Source organism: Callorhinus ursinus, unplaced genomic scaffold (assembly GCF_003265705.2).
Source record: "Callorhinus ursinus isolate GAN/ISIS: 27379988/994484 unplaced genomic scaffold, GSC_fseal_2.0 scaffold2, whole genome shotgun sequence".
NCBI lineage: Eukaryota > Metazoa > Chordata > Mammalia > Carnivora > Otariidae > Callorhinus > Callorhinus ursinus.
The window spans coordinates 84,579,896-84,591,459 of record NW_027397064.1 but is presented as its reverse complement, the minus strand read 5'-3'; the positions used below and the strand labels follow the sequence as shown (position 1 = coordinate 84,591,459).

At 35.5% G+C, this 11,564-nt stretch overlaps 1 pseudogene; it reads left to right on the top strand.

Moving 5' to 3' along the window:
• Nucleotides 1–2,337: 2,337 nt before the first annotated feature.
• LOC112811026 (calmodulin-like) lies at nucleotides 2,338–3,188 on the top strand (annotated as a pseudogene).
• The last annotated feature ends 8,376 nt before the right edge of the window (nucleotides 3,189–11,564 follow it).

The following is an 11,564-nucleotide window of genomic DNA, read 5'->3' as shown; positions in this document are numbered from 1 at the left end:
TAGGCTGGGCTGCAGATGCTGCAGTGTCTGGGTGTCCTAGCTATACCATTGCTCCCTAATGTTGTAAAGCCACAGAGCATGTTCTCCACAAGTCTGGCAATGAAACCACACCAGAAGCAGGAAGGAAAACCTCCTCTATCTCTAGTGTCACTCCAGTGTTCTCATAGACCAAGCTTCACCTCCCACTGACTGGCAAAGGGGAAATATTTAGAGGGAACAACTCCATTATCACAGAGAAGGCAAAAAGAATGAATTTGGAGCTGAGACACCATAAAGTGGTAATTGGCACAAAGACCCAAAGGAGTTTTTTTTTTTATGTGGGTTAAATCTAGTATAAATTAAAACTGTAAAATTTTTAAAATATTTTTATTAACTTATTTAAATTGGTAATAATAAATCCACTTCATGTTTACATATAAACTTTTTTTATGAAAAAATATTTTAAAAATATAGAAGGGTAACATTGTTTGACATTTTGCAGATTTCTTTGATGTCTGCTTTGAAAGAAGACAATTGGATTCTTACATCTGCTTCTGCATTCAATCTATTACAGTATGTTGTTTTGGTTGTAGTATATTGAAAAAAATCAAATTCACCCTCATAAAAATACGTAGTTAGAAAATGGAAAAATATTTAATAGTCTTTTCATATGATCATGGAGAGTTTTCTTTGATATAACACCAAAAATTGATAAAAGGTAGTTTCTTAAATATTGATTACACAGCAAAACCTGAAATCATATCAATGAAACTTTCACACTCTATTGCACTAATATTCATTGATCAATCTTGCAATCTGAATGAATGTTATCAATACATGATTTTACAACAATGTGTTGATCATTTGGTAAATACAGGTTCATTGATTTTTGCAGATCTATTACTGACATGTTTCATTATATAATATTAAAATATCACACTCATTAAAGCACCTTTGATCTCACAAAAAAAAAGTCTTTAAATATTATGAAGCTGACAAACACATAGTGGCAGATAAAAGTTTTCCAAAATTTTAATTTTCTCTTGAATACTCAATTTTTTTCCCTTAGCATCATGTATTGTCAGTTGCTTTAGTCACTTGTTTATTTTTTTTAAGTTTTTTTTTTTTAAGATTATTTATTTATTTATTTGACAGAGAGAGCCACAATAAGAGAGGGAACACAAGCAGGGGGAGTGAGAGTGGGAGAAGCAGGCTCCCTACTGAGCAGGGAGCCTGATGCAGGGCTCGATCCCAGGACCCCAGCATCATGACCTGAGCCCAAGGCAGACGCTTGACTGAGCAACCCAGGCACCCTGTCACTTGTTTATTTTTGAGAAAATATCTGACAAATACCCAAATACCAGTTTGTCATTCTTTTAAGGAAAAATGATATTTCATGAAATTTTTAATTCAGTTCACAACTTAATCACACGGCTTTCCTTTAGGCAACCATCATACTCAGTATGCTACAGAAGTACTATATGCACACTTCCCATTTTGTCATACACTATATTAGAAATAGGTACTCAAAAGCTGCTATTTAATAACACTGGTAGTTTTTAGTAATTTATAACAGGACATTTATAACTGAAATTGTCATTGTATTACTTGCCAAACTGTAGCAGTTATTACTGCAGTCTTACTTAACTATTAGTATATGCCTTGATCCCTGTTAAGGCACCAGCACTTTTACCCACTATTGTTTTTAGCCGTCATTTCTTTTCTTTATAATTTCTTTTCTGTACTCCCATAGATCTTTCAGTGAACTTCTTTTAGTGCATGTATCTTACTCACCCTTGAATTATGACTAATTATGTTTCTGTCTCTGCCATATTCCCAAGCTCCCAGAAGTCAGGATTTATATTTGATTTTACTCCATACTCCACCCCAGTAACCCCAGTGATTTCTATTTAGTAGTAGTGTAATAAGTACTGGTTGAATGGGTAAATAAACAGATTTTTTTTTGTCCTAAACAGGAGACAATATATATTACAATTTTGTTGATGATCATTCCCACCAAGTCCTCTGTACCTGAGCTATCTACAGTGTCATATTGTGATAGATGGGTACATTATAATTTATATTTACCAATGCACAGGAGTAATCATTTGCCTTACAAGAATATATACATGTGTGTGATTTTATTTTAATTATTGATTTACTCCTCTGTATCTTTTATGATAGAGTTCCTTGTGGACAAGGAACTTAGGTTTTATGAAAATTTAATATCTAGCATAGTATCTTGTATGTATGAGTCATTCAAAAATTGATTGCTGATGAATAAATAAATAGATTTTTTTAATAAAAAACTTATTCACACATTAAAAAAAAAAAGGCAATAGAGTCCAAGTGGGGCAAACAAGCTGAGTGGTTGTGTGGTCGCTTCTTGGAGACCGGTAATGCTTACAGCATGGCTGACCAACTGACTCAAGAGCAGATTGCAGAATTCAAAGAAGCTTTTCCACTATTTGACAAGGATGGTGATGGAACTATAACAACAAAGGAATTGGGAACTGTAATGAGGCCTTTTGGGCAAAATCCCACAGAAGCAGAGTTATAGGACATGATTAATGAAGTAGATGCTGATGGTAATGGCACAATTGACTTCCTGCAATTTCTGACAATGATGGCAAGAAAAATGAAAGACACAGACAGTGAAGAAGAAATTAGAGAAACATTCCATGTGTTTGATAAGAATGGCAATGGCAATATTAGTGCAGCAGAGTTTTGCCATGGGATGACAAATCTGGGAGAGAAGTTAACAGATGAAGAGGTTGATGAAATGATCAGGGAAGCAGTTATTGATGGTGATGGTCAAGTAAACTATGAAGGGTTTGTACAAATGATGACAGCAAAGTGAAGACATTGTACAGAATGTGTTAAATTTCTTGTACAAAATTGTTTATTTGCCTTTTCTTTGATTGTAACTTATCTGTAAAAGGTTCCCCCCTGCTGTCAAAAAATATGCATGTATAGTCATTAGGACTTCATTCCTCCATGTTTTCTTCCCTTATCTTACTGTCATTGTCCTGAAACCTTATTTTAGAAAATTGATCAAGTAACATGTTGCATGTGGCTTACTCTGGATATATCTAAGCCCTTCTGCACAACTAAACTTAGACGGAGTTGGTCAAATGAGGGAACATCTGGATTATGCCTTTTTTTTAAGTAGTTTTCCTTAGGAACTGTCAGCATGCTGTTGTTGAAGTGTGGAGTTGTAACTCTGCATGGACTATGGACCGTCAACAATATGTACTTAAAAGTTGCACTATTGCAAAATGGGTGTATTATCCAGGTACTCATACACTATTTTTTTGTACTGCTGGTCCTGTACCAGAAACATTTTATTTTATTGTTACTTGCTTTTTAAACTTTGTTTAGCCACTTAAAGAAAATCTGCTTATGACACAATTTGCCTCAAATCCATTCCAAGTTGTATATTTGTTTTCGAATAAAAAAATTACAATTTTTAAAAAAAGAGGCAATAAATGATGCTGGAACAACTAGGAAATCACATGAAAAAAGTTGTCTAAACACAGACCTTACACATTTCACAAAAATTAACTCAAAATGGATCCTAAGCCTGCATGCAAAATGTACAACTATAAAACTCCTAGAAGAGAACATAGGAGAAAACCTAGATGACTTCTCATTTGGTGATGATTTTTTACATATAACACCAAAGGCAAGATCCATGAGAGAAAAGATTGATAAGTTGGACTCCATTAAAATTAAAAAGTTCTCTGTGTAGGACACTGTCAAAAGAATGAAAAGACCAAAACAAACAAACAAAAAACAAAAAAAGCAAAAAGAAAAGACAAGGCACAGAGCAGATTGGGAGAAAATATTTACAAGACTTCCTTGCTAAAATACCATTATTCAGAACACACAAAGAACTCTTAAAACTCAACAATGAGAAAACAAACAACCTTTTTAAAACATGGGCCCAAGGCCTTAACAGACACCTCACCAAAGAAAATATACAAATGACAAATAAGCATATGAAAAGATCATATGTCATTGGGAAATGCAAAGTAAAACAATGAGATACCACCACACACTTATTAAAATGTTCAAAATCCAGAACACTGACAACACCAAGTTCTGGTGAAGATGTGAAACAACAGGAACTCTTTTTCATTGTTGGTGAGAATATAAAATGGTACAGTCACTTTGGAAGACAGTTTGCAGTTTCTTTTTTTTTTTAATTTAAGTTTATTTTATTATGTTTTGTTAGTCACCATACAATACATCATTAGTTTTTGATGTAGTGATCAATTGTTGACGTAGTGATTCATTGTTTTCGTATAACACCCCGTGCTTCATGCAGTACGTGCCCTCCTTAATACCCATCACCAGGCTAATCCATCCCCCCACCCCCCTCCCCTCTAGAACCCTCAGTTTGTTTCTCAGAGTTTGTTTCTCATGGTTCATCTCTACCTCTGATTCCCCCCCCTTCATTTTTCCCTTCCTTCTCCTAATGTCCTCCATGCTATTCTTATGTTCCACAAATAAGTGAAACCATATGATAATTGACATTCTCTGCTTGACTTATTTCACTTAGCATAATCTCCTCCCGTCCCATCTATGTTGATGTAAAAGTTGGGTATTCATCCTTTCTGATGGCTGAGTAATATTCCATTGTATATATGGACCACATCTTCTTTATCCATTCATTTGTCAAAGGGCATCTCGCTCTTTCCACAATTTGGCTATTGTGGACATTGCTGCTATGAACACTGGGGTGCATATGACCCTTCTTTTCACTACATCTGTGTCTTTGGGGTAAATACCCAGTAGTGCAATTGCTGGGTCATAGGGTAGCTTTACTTTTAATTTTTTGAGGAACCTCCTCACTGTTTTCCAAAGTGGCTATACCAACTTGCATTCCTACCAATAGTTTAAGAGAGTTCCCCTTTCTCCACAACCTCTCCAACATTTGTTGTTTCTTGCCTTGTCAATTTTTGCCATTCTAACTGGTGTAAGGTGGTATCTCAGTGTGGTTTTGATTTGAATTTCCCTGATGGCTAATGATGATGAACATTTTTTCATGTGTCTGTTAGGCATTTGTATGTCTTCTTTGGAGAAGTGTCTGTTCATGTCTTCTGTCCATTTTTTGAGTTGATTATTTGTTTTTTGGGTGTTGAGTTTGAGAAGTTCTTTATAGATCTTGGAAATCAGCCCTTTGTCTGTAGTGTCATTTGCAAATATCTTCTCCCATTCTGTGGGTTGCCTCTTTTTTATTGACTGTTTCCTTTGCGGTGCAGAAGCTTTTTATCTTGATGAAGTCCCAAAAGGTCATTTTTGCTTTTGTTTCACTAACATTTGGAGATGTATCTTGAAAGCAGTTGTTGTGGCCGATGTCAAAGAGGTTACTGCCTACGTTCTCTAGGATTTTGATGGATTCCTGTCTCACATTGAGGTCTTCATCCATTTGAGTTTATCTTTGTGAATGGTGTTAGAGAATGGTCGAGTTTCATTCTTCTTCATGCGGCTGTCCAATTTTCCCAGCACCATTTATTGAAGAGACTGTCTTTTTTCCATTGCATATTTTTTCCTGCTTTGTCTAAGATTATTTGGCCATAGAGTTGAGGGTCCATATCTGGGCTTTCTATTCTGTTCCATTGGTCTATATGTCTGTTTTTGAGCCAGTACTGTGCTGTCTTGGTGATCACTGCTTTGTAATATAGCTTGAAATCAGGCAATGTGATGCCCCCAGCTTTGTTTTTCTTTTTCAACATTTCCTTGGCGATTCGGGGTCTTTTCTGATTCCATACAAATTTTAGGATGGTTTGTTCTAGCACTTTGAAAAAAGTCACTGGAATTTTGATCAGGATGGCATTGAAGGTATAGATTGCTCTGGGTAGCATAGACATTTTAACAATGTTTATTCTTCTGACCCATGATCATGGAATGTTTTCCATCTTTTTGTGTCTTCTTCAATTTCTTTCATGAGTGTTCTGTAGTTCCTAGAGTATGGATCCTTTAACTCTTTGTTAGATTTATTCTGAGGTATCTTATGGTTTTTGGTGCTATTGTAAATGGAATTGTTTCTCTAATTTCTCTTTCTACAGTTGCATTGTTAGTGTATAAGAAAGCAACTGATTTCTGTGCATTGATTTTGTATCCTGCCACATTGCTGAATTGCTGTATGAGTTCTAATAATTTGGGGGTGGAGTCTTTTGGATTTTCCGCATAAAGTATCATGTCATCTGCGAAGAGAGAGAGTTTGACTTCTTCTTTGCCAATTTGAATACCTTTCATTTCTTTTTGTTGTCTGATTCAGTTTGCAGTTTATTGTAAAACTAAACATACTCTTACCATACAATCCACTGTTATATGTGCCTTGGTATACCCAAAAGGGTTGAAAATTTACATTCACACAAAAACCTGCTCACAAATGTTTATATCAACTTTATTCATAATTGCCCAAGTTTGGAGGAGACCAAGATGTACTTTAGTATGTAAATGAATAAACTGTGGTACACCCAGACATTGGGATATTATCCAGCACACACCCATACACAAAAGCTATCCAGCCAAGAAAATACATGGAAGAAACTTAAGTGTACATTACTATGTGAAAGAAGCCAATGCTAAATAATTTCAACTATATTATATTTATATATGACATTCTGGAAAAAGCAAAGCTATGGAGATAGTAAAAAGATCAGTAGTTGCCAGGGTTTGAGGCGGGGGGGAGCAGAGAGGATTTTAGGACAGTAAATTACCCTTTATGAAACTACAATGGTACATGATCATTTATACAGATGTATGTCATTATAAATTTGTCCAGTCCCATAGAATGTACTACACCAACAGTGACTCTTGTGATAACATGTGTCAGTGTCAATGTAGGTTTATCAGGTGGCTCAAACGTACCATTCTGGTCAGAATGTTGATAATCAAGGAGGCTATGTATGTGTTGGGCGCAGGTGGTATATGGGAAATTTTGGTACTCTCTGCACAATTTTGCTGTGAACCTGAGACTACTCTAAAAAATAGTCAATAAAAAAAAGAAGAAAGGAACTTTCTTGTATGTTGGTGCCCACTGAATATAATCCATACTATATAGATTATAAAACATATTCACACAGAAAATTTTATTTTCCCTTATGATAAACCAATTAAGCATAAAGTACAGATGTTATTAACCATTTCCTTCACTTGTAATTGCTCTACATTTATGCTGCTGTTAACCAGTCTTTCTATTACTGTTAAATGTTAACTTTTGGCAAACCTTTAGCTGCATAATAAATGCATACAAATGGATGGATTGATAATTAGCTGAAAACTTATAGCTTGATCACACTATTAAAGTTATAATAAGAACAATAGTTAACATGTATTGACTATGCAGTAAAAATTGTGCTAAATGCTCAATATGGTCTCATTTATTTTTCTTAACAACTATGTATAGGTTATATAAGTATTTGTATTTTCACATAAGGAAATTGAAGTATAGAAACATCAAGTAATTTACAGAAAGCTACACAGTAAGCAGTTAGAACCAGGGTTTGAACCCATGTGTTCATTCCATTATGCTTCTAAATACCATAATATAATGTCACCCTGTTTGCAAAAATAATCATTAAATATTATTGAAAACATGATAATTTGCTAAGTATTCTAAATCAGACACTGTCTAACCTTTTAATGGTTTATAGTCCAAAATGCCCATTGTGCAAATGAAGAACAACATGTAGGTGGAGTTTGTATTGGCCTAAATAGCTTGTTTTACATGACAGTATGAAATTAAATAATTGCAATGATTTAAATTCCACTGACTTATATCTCCCCTGCTATTGTAATAGACTAACAACCTACAGGGTCCTCTTTTCACTCACCACTACTTCCAAGAATCCCCAAGGGTGTTAAATATGTTCATTAACCTATCTTCTCCCCTCAGATATTGGCAGTTGTGATGGCTAATTTTATGTGTCAACTTTGAGAGTGTTTTGGAATGAAATTAACACTTACATTTGTGAACTTTGGGTAAAGCAGAATGCCCTCCATAGTGTAGGTAGGCCTTTTCAGAAGGCCTGAATAGAACAAAAAGACTGGTTTCCCCAAGCAGAAGAAAATTCTCCAGTATGTTGCCTTTGGACTTCATCTGCACCATCAGCTCTCCTGGGTCTGCAGCCTGCCTTCCCACACTGCAGATTTTGGACTTCAGTCTCCATAATCATTTGGACAATTCCATATAATAAATCTTTTCTTTTATCTTCTTTCTTTTCTCTTTTCTTCTTTTCCTGTCTTCCTTCCTTCCTTCCTTTCTTCCTTCCTTCCTCCCTTATCTGGAGAACCCTGACTAATATACCAGTGACCTAGCCTGTCATGGTGACATACCTACATGGTGATGTATGACAAACTGGAACAAAAGGCCACTCCCTCTCATGCAGTATTCTGCTGGAGAGCTCCCAAAGCAGACCTGCTTGTAACCCAGTGTTTTATATAGATTTTCTGTACAGTTTTTTTTACAGTCCTTTTTCTCCTTGGGATAAATGAGATTGGGCTGGAAGTACTCATCATGGTGTAATCAGAATCATGACTGCCCTTCAACAATGACTCTAAACAGTTAACTCCCATGCATGGCTACTTCTCTTGGGATGAGTTATTTCCCTCTGTTACTGGCAGGTTGGTGTGTTACACTCTTTTTCCAAGACATGCTTCAGATATTTCTGTTCCCTAGAAGAGTTCTTTCCTAAGGATCACTTCAGATGCCTCACAAAGAAAATTTTCTTAGGAATGTCCCACCAGGACTCTAAGAAAGCCAAGTATGTCTGAATCTCAGCAAAGGCAATATTACCCAACAAAGTTAATATTTCTGCAGTATGCTATACTGCAGAAATATTTCTTACTTTTGTTCTAATTCCCAAGGCATTCATATTCTGTGGGAAAATTAACCTTCATGTATCCTATATGATGTATCATTTTTCCATTTGACACAATGATACAAATGATGTATTGATACAAATGATGTATCATTTTTCCATTTGACCAGATGGCAAAGCACACAAAACACTGGAAGTTCCACTAACTTCACTTATGAACATGGAGAACTATAATTTTACCCAAATTGTGTCTATATAGGAGTCTTCTGCATGAAGGGTAAGGACAAATTCTGTTCTATGAGGGAGTGATTTGATAAACATGTATGATGTGTCATCTGACCAGTAAGCACATATTTATGTGGACAATGAGGCAGAATGTGATATCTGAAGTGTCCCAAAAAATCTGACCTACACACTAATATTAGTCATCACTCTGTGAAAAGATGAGATTAGGAAGAAAAAGTAAGAATAGAAGAACATACAATCTAAAACAAAAGTCCTGTTTAATTTTTTGAGACAGTGAACAATGACAACTAATTAGGGTTTAATGTTTAACTAGGTAAGGTCACAGCTGAATTTTTGATTTTCCTCCTATTATTAAGTCTTTTATAAAGAGGTGGAATTTTAGAACCTATTTGAGGATCAGAGAAGAAAATGCACTTAGCACTCCAGGGGATAAAAAGAAGATTCTCCAGACATTAAGGTAACTTTGCTATACCTACTCATTATCTGTCTTACAACAATAGCCACCTAGTCAGTGACTCATCCAAACCAAATGTGCAAAGTGTGCAACAAACTCTGAATAGATCAAAGACTTGTACTCCATTTGCTGGTATTAACATACAGATGTTAAAGTTGAGGAAATAGAAAATAAAAAGTGATGGAAAATTTACTACAGTTGTTGGCTGTAAGGAGTTTCCAAGTGAGCCAACCTCAGTCATCTGTTGTTCAAACAAATGTACTCTATTATGCCCCTAGAGCTATGTCTACTGGCCTGAAGGATGCCCTCCTGGTGATCTCAGGAGATAACAATAATTCAGGTCTGTCTGTGAGTTAAGATAAATTTCTACCACATAAATATTGGATGTGTCAGTATTTAACTGATATTATGGAGGAAGCATTTTCTTTTTACTGAATTCTTTGTTCATTTTTAAATCTCAAAGTATTATTGTTATAATTACAAGCAAAAATTATTAGCTAGAGAACGCCCCCCACCTTTTTTTTAAAGAAAAAGGCTGTTTATGATTCTGTGGGCTAAAACTTCCACATCTAAAAGTTACCCTTCAAGTTAATGATACTAAGTTTTCTTAATAACAACTTACCGACAGTATGTTAGTTTTGAACATCTTAGAGTTAATTTTGAACCAGTATATTTAATACATATTGATAGATTTTTCAGCTCAGGTCCTGATCCCGGGGTTCTGGAATCAAACCCCACATTGGGCTCTCTGCTCAGCAGGGAGCCTGCTTCTCCCTCTCCTTGTGCCTACCCACCCCTGCTCATGCTCTCAAATGAATAAATAAAAACAAATTTTTAAAAAAAAGAATAGCATTTCAGTGTAGCCTAAACAATAACTTTCTTTGGTACACCTGGGTGGTTCAGTTGGTTAAGCACTGACTCTTGGTTTCTGCTCAGGTCATGACCTCATGGGTCATGAGATAGAGCCCTATGTCGGGCTCTGTGCTCTGCGTGTCCCTCTCCCTCTGTTCCATTCTCTCTCTCTCTCAAATAAATAAATAAAATCTTTTTTAAAAAACCTTTCTTTTATATTGTAACAGAAGTTATTTATTGTTCCAATATGTTAAAATTTTCTTATTCTCTTTACCTGCATCAAGGGTACTCAGGTACGTCCTTTGCATTATTTTTCTTCTCCATATATATTTTCCAGTCTTTCATGGTTTTAATGTTTCCATTCAAATGCTCAGTCTTACAATCCATAACTATATTAATTATACAACAATACTAATCATCAGAAGGATTAGCAAGCAAAAAAATAATATTTCTGCAAATGGGAAATAGTACCAAAACATCCCATTTTACCCCTCATCACATTCCTCTTAGTATTTATTTTTGGATCCTTTGAAATAATCCTCTCATGCTCTAGGGCAAGCACTATTGGTCACCTACCTAATAGTCATTCTTCCCCAATTTTTCTTTGTTAATCTAACCACAAATTTACTTAGACCTCAGGTGGCCACCTGCTTTAGAAAAAGGGGATGCTCTTCAGACCTAGCTAGAGGATGAATCTTGATTACTGAATATCATGGCAATTCTAGTCCTCTCAAGCCTGAATTAAGAAGGATTTAAGAAGGATTTTGTTATATAAGGACAGTGTTGAGGAAATCTAGGGACCTCTGGAAAAGATCTCATCCTTCTTAAGAATACATCCTCTTTGCCTCTTTTGACATTTCAATGGTTGTGTGAGGATGGGATGCTGAAAGCTCATCAGTAATACCAAAAAGAGTCAAGTCTAAGGACATTAGCTGACAGGAAGATGATGCTTGCTCAGAAAGATTAGAGGAATTGGGTGTTTGATGATTTCATTTAGCCATTGATTTAATGAATTCTGGAAACTCCTCCCTTGGGACTCTTGTTGCATGAGGTCATGTGGTCCCTATTGTCTAAGCAGTTCTGATTTGGGAACAGTACTACTTGAGGCTGGAACAATTCTAATTGATACATCTTACATTTAGGACCCATGCATATTTATTATTTGCTTTCATTTTAGCTCCAGGACCTTGAATTTTTGA